Source organism: Chenopodium album, chromosome 11 (assembly GCF_948465745.1).
Source record: "Chenopodium album chromosome 11, dcCheAlbu1.1, whole genome shotgun sequence".
Classification (NCBI taxonomy): Eukaryota; Viridiplantae; Streptophyta; class Magnoliopsida; order Caryophyllales; family Amaranthaceae; genus Chenopodium; species Chenopodium album.
This window is the reverse complement of record NC_137844.1, coordinates 681,633-696,860: the sequence shown is the minus strand read 5'-3', so window position 1 is coordinate 696,860 and position 15,228 is coordinate 681,633. Positions and strand designations below refer to the sequence as shown.

At 33.7% G+C, this 15,228-nt stretch overlaps 1 pseudogene; it reads right to left on the bottom strand.

The window, feature by feature from the left end:
* Positions 1–365: 365 nt before the first annotated feature.
* Positions 366–2,674, bottom strand: LOC145568025 (exportin-2 pseudogene; annotated as a pseudogene).
* Between the last annotated feature and the right edge of the window lie 12,554 nt (positions 2,675–15,228).

The window sequence follows — 15,228 nt, the reverse complement described above, 5'->3', positions numbered from 1 at the left end:
TGATCCAATGTTTCCCTAAGATCCACCATGAAAAAATTACTCAAAATTCATTGCTCACACTGAAGCAGCAAATCACTTGAGCATATAAGAATAAGACAGCACATCAAAGTAAACAAAAAATATCAACAGACAACAATATGCCTTGGAACCCAAGTAGCTGATTGCTAAATAAGCAGAATTCAAAGAAATGAGGAGGTTATAAAAGTGAATACAGCCTGTTTACATGATCGCTGATATACAAACTATCGGAGGTTATATTAAAAACACACACACACACAATCATTTACAGACATTGCAGGAAAAAAAAAAAGAAGGAATTATTTATATACCAATAGCAAATAAAAGCCTTTCCATAGAGCCTAGAAGTCATATAAGAAGATATAAAGAAAAATCTCACAGGTTACCAGAACAGTCATGATACAACGAAATCAACAAGAGTAGCAAACTCAATTTCAGCAAGCAATAGAAGAGACATAATCATTCATAAACTCCTTTGAACCCCCGGGAAAAAGGTAGGGGGTTTGGAAATATTACTTGCTCATATTAGGCAGTGGTCAAAGAGCTGTAAAGCTGAGATAGTGCTACTTGATTGGCAGGATCAACATACTCACTTATAACTTGTCCATAACTCCCAGTAGAAAAATATGAAAGATTGCTTAAAGAAGCTAACAAAAACTGCTTTGGATCTTTGACTTCCTGGAGTGGATCATCATCTCTTTTATTGACATTATAAAGGCGAATAAATGTAGCAGAATAGCTTCCTATCTCAGCAAAATCTGGAACTTCTGATTCCTCCTCCACTCTTTCTTCTTCTGGCCAGGTAACAAGAGTAACAATGCTATCTAACATTTTACCCCAAACTTTAGAAGATTCAGGTTTTAAAAGGGCAGGACATTCACACAGGAGTTTTGTTGAAGCCACTGCAGTTAGCTTAGTCTCAATGGCACCTGTGATCTGCTTAAGATTTGGAACCCAGAACAGCTCCAAAATTGTAAGAAGAATACCAGGTTGTACACGGTCAAAGCCCTCAAAGGCATCAACAAGATTATTCCAACCATGCTTGACTATAACGAGAGACATAAATATGATAAAGCACCTAACAAACTTTGGGGTCTGGTTATTCTGGAGACGGTTAAACAACAAAGACAGAAACTGTGGAAGATACCCAGCAATTACTTCGTACCCAAGGTTCTCAACAACTGTGTTGAGCACAAAAAAAGCTTGCTCCTCTGTTCTGGAGTAAGGAAGAAGCTCCGTGCATATATTAAGCACCTCATCTAGCTCTCCTCATTGATAAAGTTCATTAGGAGCCACCCGAAGGAAAGCCTGAAGCAAACGCACTGGAGCTGGGACATCAGCAGATTTTTTCCGCATATCAGGAAAGAAAAGAAGCTCAAAGATATCCATATAGCTTTTTGACAAGGGGGGCCTGTTCAATTCAACAACCTGTGCCAGGAGCTGGAATGCATATGGGAAGAACTCAATGACATGGTTTGCTAGAATTGTCTGAAGGCTTGAAAAGAGGCTGGTTTCAAACAGTGATATGACAGAGGGGTCCTCGTCACACACCCGTCTAATAAGCACAGAAAAAGCCTCAAATAAATAGTGATTGAAAATAGGATCTTTAGGGTTCTTGCACACTTCGTTGAGAATGGAAAAGCCATCCCAGACATGCAAGTAGCAGCAACATCACCAGAAACATCCGCAACACCAAGCACCCGCATGATACACTTCATAACATATTGGTTCTCCAATGTAAAGAATGATTGCAGATCGAAACAGCCTGCCAACACATTAGGACCTGTAGCTTTTACAATACTTAGTGATGTAACCAGATAAATAGCAGAGTCCTTGTAATCCAATTCAAAGCTAGATTCTCAGATTTCTCACATGTGGCCGTGGCCAACATTGTCTGTATGACATTGTTCACCAAGGAAGCAACCTTCTCTCTGTAGTGAGTTGCAATTCCTTTGAGAAGCTCACATGCAGCTCTCCTCTTAGAGTCTTAGTGTCAACATCACTCCCATATCTCGTCTTATAAACTCAATATAGTTAAACTCAAAGAGCTCTTCATCTTCTTCCTGCAGCATCACATTTGGGATGACAATGCTTCGACATATCTGATCTAAAGAAGCATCATCAAAGAGCTTGTAGTGGTGTGCCATTGTGCTGACCATTGATAGCAGTTATTGCAAGATGATCACGTCCTGTAGATCTAGACACAGTGAATCAGTGATAAAGAGGCCTCACACAGCTTTCTCAAATTCACCCACATATCTTTCAAAAGGCTCCTCAGTCCTCTCGACTTGCCTCAGCTACCAGTCGAGGCTCACGGTTAGGAGAGAGAGAGTTCAAAAAGCAATTTGACAAAAACTCCAGAGTTTCTAGGCTGATTGCCATCTGTAACCAAAATCAACAAAAATGGTTCCAGCTTTTCAGCTCAAGGTTTTCACAACACTTACTCTAAATTCTTGGTAAAATTGGTATATAAACCACCTTTTTTGTCCAACTTTTTTGAAAAAACCACCTTTTATGTTTTTTATTTACTAAACCACCTTTTAAGTACCTAAATTTTTTATTGCACCACCCCTATTTCAAATCTAACAGATTGCATCTCAATCATCCACTTCCAAATCATCTACCAAAGCAAAACCTTCCCTTCCATCTCAACCATCACTTCAGTTACCTCAATTTAGGGTTTGAGAATAAACAAATACTACAATTTAATTTTTGTAGCAAAATTAGGTTTGGTTTTTTTAGAGCTTTACTCAATTTAGTCATGCAGTTATATAGAGGGAAAGGTCAAATATTTTTGGGGTGAAAAAATACATGATTTAAGAGCGAAAGACACGTGGGCCCCTTTGACGTCTCAGTTAAATTTTTCGTCAAAATTTGAAATAGGGGTAGTGCAATCAAGAATTTTGGTACTTAAAAGGTGGTTTAGTAAATAAAAAAACATAAAAGGTGTTTTTTTCAAAAAAGTTGGACAAAAAAAGTGATTTATACCAATTTTGCCTAAATTCTTCTTATTTTCTCCTGTTTTCGGCTAATTTAGACAATGTATCAAATAAACAGACTAATTGACAGCACAAAACCTCGAACACGATCTAATTGTGATCATAAATTACAATAATGCACACTTTTGTGATTGTAATGGAGGAAGTAGTATAAACTATAAAGATATATTTCCATCATACTAAAGATCAAGTGACAACAATAATTTACATAAAGAAAGAAATTCAAAAATCAGATTAAAATAAACAATTGGGCAATCCCACAAAACCCTTCAATCACTCAAATTTCAAAAAGTGAGTTTACAACTTACCAAAATTCACTCATTCATCCACCTTTGAACGTACACAAAAAACTGCAAAGCCCTAAATAAAACCCTAATTTCCTCCTAACATTGATTAATGAAAGGGTTACGCAACACATTATCAACCAAATTTGATTCAAATTCTTCGCGCATTTTTTATTAATGCATATGAATTGAAATATAATCAACGATTAATGAAATTGATAGTCGATTATTGAAAAAAAAAAAAAGAAATCTTACCTCGAAACTGCTTCAATGGCGGGAAAAAGCTCACAACACAAACCGCTCCGACAGTATGCTGAATTCAAGGAACACGATGAAGAGAAAACGTTCGTTTCCGTAATTTTTGTTATACTAATAAGCAATAAAACAGATTAACTTATCTCTTGATGCGTGAACCAAACTGACAATAGCCGCGTCGTGGAGAACCACTTACCTAAAAGACGATTCCGCGCTACCTCCCGGTGCAGTATACAATTGCGGTCGCCCTCAGGATAAGCACGGCGCCGGAGTTTATGTGCACTCACAAACCCGACTGGAACTCAGAATACTTGCCCAGAAAACAGAACAGGAAGAACATGTGTTTAGATAATTTTAGAGAAGAGAGAGGACTGATTGTGTTGTGTTTTGGCTGAGAAAACCACCGAATATTTATAGGGTGAAGAGGAAAAACGGGAAGCATAAAAGGTGGGAAGAATCTGGCCAAGAAAATGACCAGATTAATCTAGTCAGTCAACAAACGAGGCAAGAAACAAGGGAGTGAATTAATCAGCTAAAATCAAGGGATTAATGGCTGATTAATTCCCACAACAGTCAGAAAATCCCAACAGTCAAAAACGGATACTTGGGAATATTCTGTTAACAAGAAAAAAAGAAATAAAATTTCTCCAAAAAGATAACAAGGACCCACGCCCGCGCATTGCATTCCCCAAGACCCGAGGCCCGAGGCCGACCCGGCTCGGCGCGCGCGAGTGTGTGTGTGGAGTAACACACACCTCCAACTCACTCAACTAAGTAGTGCTAAAGCACTACATTATAAAAACAAGGAAAAACTTTCCTCCCCAATCAATGTGGGACTTTTCCCCTTTCATTGTTTTTCTCTCTCTCTCTTATTTTTTCCCAACACTCTTGTTTTATATCAAGAACTTCCAACAATTTTGACTCTCAATACTTTTTACGTACGAGTAGTATTTTATGTTTATGAAATGCAAGACAAACTTCTTTAAACGGTTGTTTTAACTTTTAAGCCCAAAATGATTTCTACTGTCCGCCCACGGCCCAGCCCATTTTGAATAATTTGTTCGGAAATTTGAGGTGACACGTGTTTTGTTTTTGTTTTCTCTATAATAAAAGGAAAGACACTCATTTTTATGATATGAATTATGATGAGTTACGCCGTTAGTTACAGTTAAAGATATGAGATATAAATAATAATCCGTATGAAAAAATGGATTTGTGAAATATTTTTTACTGTTATTATTAGGAGAATAATTAATAGCATAATAATATAATTTTTAGGATCTAGGTTATGGTAATACATTTTTACATATATTATTTCTATCTTATGATCATAATTTTTATATAAAAAAAATGCTCTATCTATTAATCTGTAGTCTGTAGTAACTAATAATCATGCCACAAGGGTCTTTTGAATCACAAAAATTAGCGTTGATATATTCTTTACAAGTAACGAACCAGTCTTGAATTGTGCCTAGAAGAATTGTCACCATCAACATTAATCTTAGATATATTCTTCACAAACAATCAGCCTTGATTGTGCCTTGTCTTACAATGCAGAGGCAAGGTTCAAAATGCCAACAATGACAATGATCGACTCTTTGCAACACTAAAACAAAATAAAATCGAGGCTTTAATTCATTGATAATCACAAACTTTGCCATTGAAGTTGCTCTAAGAAAGAGGTTCTTTTAAATAATAAGTTAATAGCTAATCATTTAACCTCAAAATGGCTAAAAATAACATTTAGCTTAAAAGCTTATGTGACATAATAAGCTAATCTGAGCTAGCCATTAGAGTTGCTTTTGTCAATTTAAAGTTTAAAGCTAAGTTTCCAGTTAGTAAAAAAACTTTATACCGATAAAAGTTATATATATTAATGAAAATTTGTGAACTTTAACTACAATCTACAATAATTAACAAAACAAAATTCGGCTAGCGCAGCTTGAGTAACATTGTATTTATTTGCATCAGAAATATATATATATATATATATATATATATATATATATATATATATATATATATATATATATATATATATATATATACACAACACCATCAATACACTTAGAGCCTGTTCACATTTACTGAATTGAGTTGAACTGAACTGATTGGAGCTGAACTGAACTAAACTGAACTGATTGGAGCTGAACTGAACTAAACTGAACTGATTGAAGCTGAACTGAACTAAACTGAACTGATTGAAGCTGAACTAAACTGAATTGATTGGAGCTGAACTGAACTGAACCGAATAGAGCTGAAATAAATATTTTATGAGGGAAGGAAATTAGGAGCTGAACTGAACTGATTGAAGCTGAACTGAACTGAAATCAAGCTAAAGTGAACAGACCTTAATAGGGTGACATATCAACATCCAAAAAATCAAGTTACATCTACAAATAGAAATCATATAACAATGATAATATCACTTTAATTAGGAAGCTATTTAAGTTTAACAATGTCAATTTGCCTAATTGCACATGCTCAATCACTATTAAGTTTCATTTCTGACGAAGTTGAACAATTAACTAACCAATTAAAGAAGGTGAGCTTTAGGTCAATCAAATCAATTAATTAAAGGATATTGAGAAATTTTCTACTTGTACATGCAAGTATGTAGTAAATAATTAAATTACTGCCCCCTTAATTAGCAAAGACTTGACCTCGATAGTTAATGGCATTGTTAATTTACGCAAATACAAGAAAGTGGAAATTAATAATGCAGTAATATTAGGGACCAAGCTACTAATTAAGAGTATGATTAATATCTAATAGGGACAATTTCAATTAATTAGAAATCGACAAAATTGACAAAAATTGAACTACTACTAAAAATAATTTGCGTGGCATGCCAATATGAAGTTTGTTCGTATATCGTACCAAATATTACGTATATATATGAAATATAAGGGAAAAGGTTAGGTTGCATTAAAATAATCTAAGTTTGAAAATTTGAGAGTGGAGGCAGTTGAAAGTTTAGATTTCTCTACCGCAAAACCTGTCACTCTTAATTATGAAGTTAATCTTTATTCTCTACGCGTCTTCCCTTTTCCTTTTAATTATTTAGTTGTTTTTAAGGACAGTTTTCAAATGGCTATAATAATATTGTAGTCATTATATTAGATTAAATCTCAACCCTTTTTTTATTTTAATTAATACAAACCATTGGTTGCGGATTTAAGTTGATTTTTTAAAAAACTGATTAAAAAAAAAAGGTTCTTTCTACTATTTCATCTGCAATCTTTTCGATCTCTTATTAATACCGCAACTTGCAAGTTTCTAGATGATATTAGAGTGTTCATTCGATCCCTATCCTCCTCATTTTGCTTTTATGGGGCAAAGCTTACAATATAATATACGCCATCGAAGTTGTTATTCCAATTCAGATATTCAGTAACATATTCAAGTTTTTAATTCCGTAAAAAATTGCCGCAACGTTTATCTCCATTGTATATTAATTTAGCATAATCCTTTAATATCTAAATTCTAAACGAAGAAAGAAAGATTCCAAAAGAGAGAGGATTATGGATCAAATTATTGAGGAGAAACTGAATATCTAAAAAAAAATTCTAAATAGTCATCTAAATCAACGGTTTATATTAGTCAAAATAGATAAAAAGCTGAAATTTGATATAATATAATGGCCACAATTATATTGTAGCCATTCAAAAGTCATCCTGTCTTTAATGTCGGTTAATGTTAGATATATTGTAGCAAGTTGTACCTTTTATTTTCAGATGATTTTACAGCGGAGTACCATATTATTTTAATGATAACATGGAAATAGTTATCTTGATTTAAAATAAGCCAATTTCTTTGTATGATAAAATTAAATTATACTACTATAACGCTAGCTATAAATCTATAATGTAAACATGTTAATTATCTAGCCATCAAGTAAAGAAAAAGGAAGAAAAACAATTACCTAAACTCAAACAAAGTAAGATTAAATACAATCGATTAGCAAAAAATTGGAATAAGATTAAATTATGATCAAATAAAATTAGATAGAATAAGATCAGGAAAAATTAAAAATCAAATAAAGTTGATGATAAAATTAACATGTGGTATCCAAGTTTATTTGCAACTAAAATAAGTATGTTGTAACATTAATGTCTATGTATTAATTTACGATTAGTTTTTGACAATTGATTTTAAGATGTAATTATTTTTGACAAGCTGTGTATATAGACACACGCATGGTCCAAGTACTTCTCTTTCTTGGATATGTAGCTCATCTTGGATTTTCTCAAATCTAATACTACCTCCGTTACGTATTATTTGCAACGATTAGACATTTTCCCTTTCTACTTTATGTCAAAGCGTTGCAAATAATATGTAACGGATGTAGTAGTTACTCTAGTCTTTCATCGAATGTGGGCAACTAATAATTAAAAGAAACTATGGGACACAATTCTTGTTAATGAACATTATTGTCTATAATTCTACATTATCTTTAAAGCATCATTATTATCTTGATGACTTAAACGTTTAAAGGATTTTGTTGGTGGTTCAAAGTTATCAAACAAGTTATTCATCACTTATTCCATCTTGATTCATAGTTTTTTTTGCTTATATATCTCGGTTAAAAAAAAGTTGCGTTCATACAATCATACCGATACATAAATTGTCATATGAGTAACTTCAATTAAAAAAAAAAAAAAAAAAAAAAAAGTACGACAAATATTAGAACTTCTAATTTGTTGACAACAAAGTATCAAAAACAAGAATTACCACTACCTTTTCATCACAATCGCTATATATCAAGACCGACGGAAGAAGACAAGTGAAATCAAAATCAAGATCAAAGTTTTCCCATTTTTTTCAAAGATATAATAAAAGAATCACATGAAATTGGAAAACAACTCATTTATTCATGTCCATTTGTTTTCGTAAAAACGAATTTGATCATAAAATCTATTAAGATGTTAACATTTAAAAAAAAATCATGCATTATGAATGATCGTACGTAACATAGTAGTAGTTGATGGCAGATTGCTTCACTCTAATACTCATATGCATGTATGTATTAGTGGGTAGAAAGTTGGTGGTTGGTTAAATTTCTTAATCAAAATTCAATTAAAATAAGCACCGTCATTTAATGTTTTGATAACCCAAGGTCAAGCAACTTTGAAAAAACAACATTGCATGTTTGCCGCACACAATACCACGTATGCACTTAGCATAGTGTACTACACTATCTTCTGCATATAGTCTTTACTATTCGTACTATACTACAACTAAGTGGGGAAATTGTGTCGTTTTTCTTAGCCTTATTTTCCTATAAATAGGCCATGCAACTTCACAACTTACATTGCAATAATCATTTAGCAAAGACAAATTATTGAGTAAAAGAGTTAAAACCATGGGGAAGTTTTTGAGAGTTTTAGGATTGTCGGTTTTAGTGTTATCACTTGTGGTGGTGTTTGTAGGGTTAGCGGAGGGAAGACAATTAGAGGAGAAAAACAATGTGGGTAAGGAGGATTTTGTAGGAGAGGAAAATGGTTTGGGTTATGGGGGTGGTAAAGGAGGCGGCATTGGTGGTGGATATGGAGGAGGTAAAGGTGGCGGCATTGGTGGTGGATATGGAGGTGGTGTTGGAGGAGGTCATGGAGCTGGTGGTGGCTTTGGAGGCGCCCATGGAGGTGGTGGCTTTGGAGGTGGTGGCTTTGGAGGTGGTGGCTTTGGAGGTGGTTATGGAGGAGGTCATGGAGGTGGTGTTGGCGGTGGTTATGGAGGAGGCCATGAAGGAGGTGTAGGAGGCGGTGTTGGTGGTGGCTCTGGTGGTGGAGCTGGTGGTGGTTATGGAGGGGGCAAAGGTGGAGGGGTTGGAGTTGGTGGTGGTCATGGTGGTGGAGTTGGTGGTGGTTATGGAGGAGGTGTTGGAGGCGGCCATGAAGGTGGTACGGGAGGTGGGTATGGATCAGGAGGAGGCAAGGGTGGAGGCATTGGAGGTGGTGTAGGAGGTGGGTATGGATCGGGAGGAGGCAAGGGTGGAGGCATTGGAGGTGGTGTAGGAGGTGGTCATGGAGGTGGAGTTGGTGGTGGTTATGGAGGAGGCAAAGGAGGAGGTGTTGGAGGTGGAGTAGGAGGCGACCACGAAGGTGGTGTAGGAGGTGGTGCCGGTGGTGGATACGGTTCAGGAGGAGGTAAAGGTGGAGGCATTGGAGGTGGTCATGGAGGTGGAGTTGGCGGTGGTTATGGAGGAGGTGTTGGAGGTGGAGTAGGAGGCGGCCACGAAGGCGGTGTTGGTGGTGGATATGGATCAGGAGGAGGTAAAGGTGGAGGCATTGGAGGTGGTGTCGGAGGTGGTCATGGAGGTGGAGTTGGTGGTGGTTATGGAGGAGGCAAGGGAGGAGGAGTTGGAGGTGGAGTAGGAGGCGGTCATGAAGGTGGTGTTGGTGGCGAATACGGAGGAGGAGGAGGCAAGGGTGGAGGTGTCGGAGGTGGCTACGGAGGAAGCCAAGGAGGAGGAGTTGGTGGAGGTGTAGGAGGTGGTCATGGAGGAGGTGTTGGTGGTGGTTATGGAGGCGGCCATGGCGGCGGTATTGGCGGAGGCCATGGAGGTGGTATCGGTGGTGGCTACGGAGGCGGTATTGGAGGAGGTGCCGGTGGTGGCATTGGAGGGGGCCATGGAGGTGGCTATGGAGGTGGAGGTGGAGGTGGAGCTGGAGGAGGCTATGGAGGCGGTGCTGGTGGAGGCCATGGTGGAGGATATGGAGGTGGTGGTTACTAAGGTACCACTTCATGAGGCGTTGTTCTTATGAGAAATGTTGCAACATGAAATCATCCATTTATTATTGGATCAATCATAGTAACTAGTTAGGTCGGTGGTATTGTAAAAGTAAGCTATCATGCATGCACATATGCATGCAGATGAATTATTAGTTCGTAAATTTATCTAAGTAAGGCTAGCTAAAACTTAGGTATGAAAATAAGATATGTGGTAACTTATTCTACCATAAAGGTATGTTTGCTTTTGAGGAAATGAGATTTACATTTAGCCTTTATCACTTCATAATGTACCAAGCATGCATTATGTTCATGTATCCTAAGCTCATGCTGTTGCATGTACTTTCTCATTATTGTCTTATAAGCTTTCGATTTTTCATAAATTTGCAAGGAGGTACATTATTTTAATTACGACATTCATATATTCAAACCATAATAATAAAATTAAGACTACTCTAAACACTAGATATTCAAACTAATGAGTTGCTAAATTATTGTTATTGGCACGAGAGATTGCAATAATGACGTACTAATTAAACTGAGGTATTGCATTCGCTATAATTTAGGTATTCTATTTGATAATGGCTAGAGAGTTTGCAATGATGATTAAATAAGCTAAGTATGTACTCGTACTTAAAATGTTAGCAATTGAGGTACTACAATAATCCCTAGGTTCCCCATTAAATTAAAGTTGCAAGTTTACTGCTAGCAACTCAGAAAATGCTACACCTAATTTTAATCAAGAGTTGGCAGATGATTATTGTTTCTCTCATTCTCTGTAAAATGACAATATAAGTCCAGAGAAATATGAAATACTTTGTTGTTTTAATTTCATGCATGTTAACTAATAGAAATTTCACTGTAATTGAATAAATACAGTGAGTAAAATAATTAATACGAGTACTTTATAAATTTCTATTTATTGTGATGAAAGTTTTATTAATGCATTTTATCTTACAGATTATATATTATTTTGGGTTTAGACCATAAGTCCTAATTGTGTCTCATCTTGCAATCCACAAATCCATAATAACATTGTTATGTTATACTGTATTTAACATATCACCTACTGGCCGGTCTATGGCAATTATAATGTTACTCTAATCCAAATACTTCCTCCGTACATATTTAGTTATAACGTTTGTTTGTATTTTCACACTTACTGCTATTTAGTATAATAACGCTAACTACGTAAAAAGAATAAATCAAGAAAGTATTGATAAAAGGTAAAAGGGGATCACGAGTGAGTATAATTGCTGACGTGGCATTACTGAAAAATTATTGAGCTAATGACACTAAAGATCTGAAAGTATACCACTTATCTGCACAATTGGGCCTTTGTGATGATTTTGATCAATTCTTATTTTAGGTTGGACCAAATTTTTGGTTTCAAACCTGCTAACCCAGGGACTACCTTCTAGCCATCTCAACAAGCTATAAATAAAATGTTTTAGAAAATACTACTAGAAACAATAACAGAATCGAAAACTAAAAGAAATCAAAGGAAATTCAAGTTTATAAGTCTGATTTACAAATTTCGTAAATCAGAGGTATCAGGATCAGTTCATCCAAAAAAAATGAAAAGTTTGTAAATCCGTCTGATTTATGGGGGCTCCTTCAGTCCTTCTAGAAATCAATTGGTCGAGATTATTTATTTCAATTTTAACGAAGGGGATAAAATGACCCCCACAATGGATTTACAAGATTTTATCATAAGCATAAGTATAAGCATGCAAATAAAACCCTTATTTCCTTTTCAAAAGTACTACCCATCACCTTAAGCATTTCCATAGTTTTATCATATTGTATTTTTTTAAAACTATGATTAGTGATATACAAATTATTATTTGCAAAGATAGTGTAATTAAACTCAGATCAGATCTTAATTCTTAGTCAAAGTATTATTACTCATCACCTAAATAAGTTGTTAAAACACTTTCCATAATCAAACATAAGTTGGAGTAACTTTTGCATCATGGAAAAGAGAAAAGAAACTATAAATTATAAAAATAAAATAATAAGAGAAACAAATATATTCTAGCATTTTCATTGGCCAACTAAAATGTTCCAGATAAATCTATATGATCTACTTCCTTCCAACCTCCAATATCAAAATTAAACTTCGCTTAATACTTAATTAAAATTAATTAATTATATCCTAAAGATGAAAATGTTTGGAATGCAAAAGCTACGAGAGACAGATTTATATGGTGGCACATCCATATACATCATGTATGCTATACTTTTAACTCAACTTGCATATCTAGAATGTTTGTGGCCTGCCATTACTACTTAATTAAAGAATATGAAAATTCTTATACGTAGTATTATACTACGTACATATACAAATGTCTTAAAAGGACTAAAGGAGTATAAGTTATTGTACATAAACTAGTCAATTTGTACTAATTGTGGACTAATTTTATACTCCATATAGTAACAACTTATGAATATCGTTGTAAATTGTAATATACGTTTCCTTAATAATATGAGCACGATATATAACAAAAGTAATTACGAGTAACATTTACTTTTAGAATGATATGATGAATTTAGATACTTTGAGTTAATTGATATTATCAAATCTGTTTACTATATGAGCACTAAATATTTCTACTTAGAAGTTATCCTACTACTTAACGTGCATGCGGCTTCTATCAAGATGAGGGGTAAGGGAAAACCTATAAATTCAGAGGGGCTAACTGAAAATGTTTAGTTTGGTAGGTAAATTATTGACCAAATTTGCCAAAATATTTGTTACGATAATTATTGATGAAAGAACATTTCTTTTTGTCTCATTTTAACTACTTTTTTTCATAAGAAGAATAAACCTCCTTTAATTTTACTATCTTGTTTTTGTTTTATGTTGTTTTCTTGCCGTCCTAATAAAGATTAGATTAGATGCTTAAATATATTGAAACATACAGTACGTGTCTTGTAATTCTAGTGAGAAGAACATTCTAGTATATAATATTTGATTGAATATAATGTTATTTAAATTAATATTTCCAAACATTGTAGAACAAGCTAAGTAGTAATTAAGTATTTTTATGTACTACGTATTAAATATTTACATTTGCTTAGGTTTATAATTATAAATAAATTATATATAGTCGCTCCCGCCCTCCGTTCAAAAAAAAAACTTAACTCAACTCTGATCTCTACAACACATGAAAACATACATTATCTTGAAGATGTCATCATCAATTGCTTTGACATTAATTCTTAAGTATCCATCATTATCCACTTTATATATTTCCTTCATTTTTCTAATTTATACAAAGTATTTGTTATTACTTCATGCATCTTAATGCATATTTTATTTCAACCTTAAACTTTTAAAAATATAATGTACAAGAGTACAACTTATAAAATAGTTAAAATTAATTATGAAGTATAACCATACATACCAAGATAAATCTAACGAGACTCCACATAATTATAATCAGAATTGAATATGTAGTTGTTGAAGAAAAGTGCATGTGAAAATAGTGTCAAGATATTAAAAATATCAAGAGGATGCTGGAAATTAAATATATATACCAGTATTAGAATCGAGCTTATTAACCTTTGTCTATATATAAATACAAATCTTTACAATTAGAGATGGGACTATAAAACTTTGTTCACTTCTTTGAAAACCTTACAAAAAGATTTTGGTTTTGGAGACAAATCACTTGTTAACCTCAATTAGTAAGAAACTTTGAATGATCGAAAATACTCCTCTTAGTTACCTTTGCATGATCAACTAATCAGATGAACATAAATTATTAGTCAATGTAGTTAGATACTAATTTGATCATAAATTGTCAACATACGTAGTTAGCTCCTAATTTTATCATAAATTGAACGATGTAGCTTTCAATTTTCGTTATTAGACTTAAAGGAAAGATTGAAAACTCAAAACTCACAACAATAATGGATAAACATAAATCATATTACTATTGCCATTTATATTATGAAAACTTGTCTACATCGTACATTAAAAAGAAAACGTGTACAAAATCACTAATTAACTAGCCAATATTAGCATTATCGAAAACTATCTAACTCTTGGTGGCATGAATAGTTTTTTGTCTTCTCATGCAAGGAAGTTAATTATCCCAACGTATTTGAATCTTGGGAAGGTAATTTAATTACTTGTTAATCTCTTTTAATATTTTATATAATATAATTATTTTGTAATCTTTTCATTCATGCATGTCAATTGACAAGTGTTTTTCTTTCACATCAAAAGATTTAGTCTTCCTCATATTCTCGTTTTTTTGCCTTATACCCCCTATCTTGTAAACATCTATTTATGCATGGACACGATCATTGACATAGACATACTTTCTCCGATTTCTTAAAATTGCAACAATTTAATGTTTATGTTAAATTGACATAGGTATACTTTGACCATTTTCATTAACATCTATAATGTATGTTATATCTATTAATAAAATTAATAAGAGTTGTTAGTATGAAAATATAATTTGAGGATAATTAAATTACATACTTATATTTTCCTCAAAAAAATAACATACTTATATTACATATCTTACACTAAAAATAAAAAGAAATAATGCATATTAGGGTGTTACATTCTTTATATCAGTATATACTTCTTTTATACATAATACATACGTCAAATTAGTGCAATTCAAAGAAATAAAACGTACAATCTTATATACTCCGTATATATATCAGTCCAAATACTAAAATACATAAAACATCATAGTAGTACTACGAGTAAATATAAATATGAATTGTGATGATGCCACAGTACCATGCTCCTTCATTTGAATCATGTCACATCTATAGAATTTTCCTACAAAAAAGAACCAATAAAAAACTAAAGTATTGAACCAATTTCTCTGAATAAATAAATACGATCTAGAAAATACTTATTATTTGAATCCAATTAAATCGAGTTAAATATCCCATTATTGTCCAGAAAT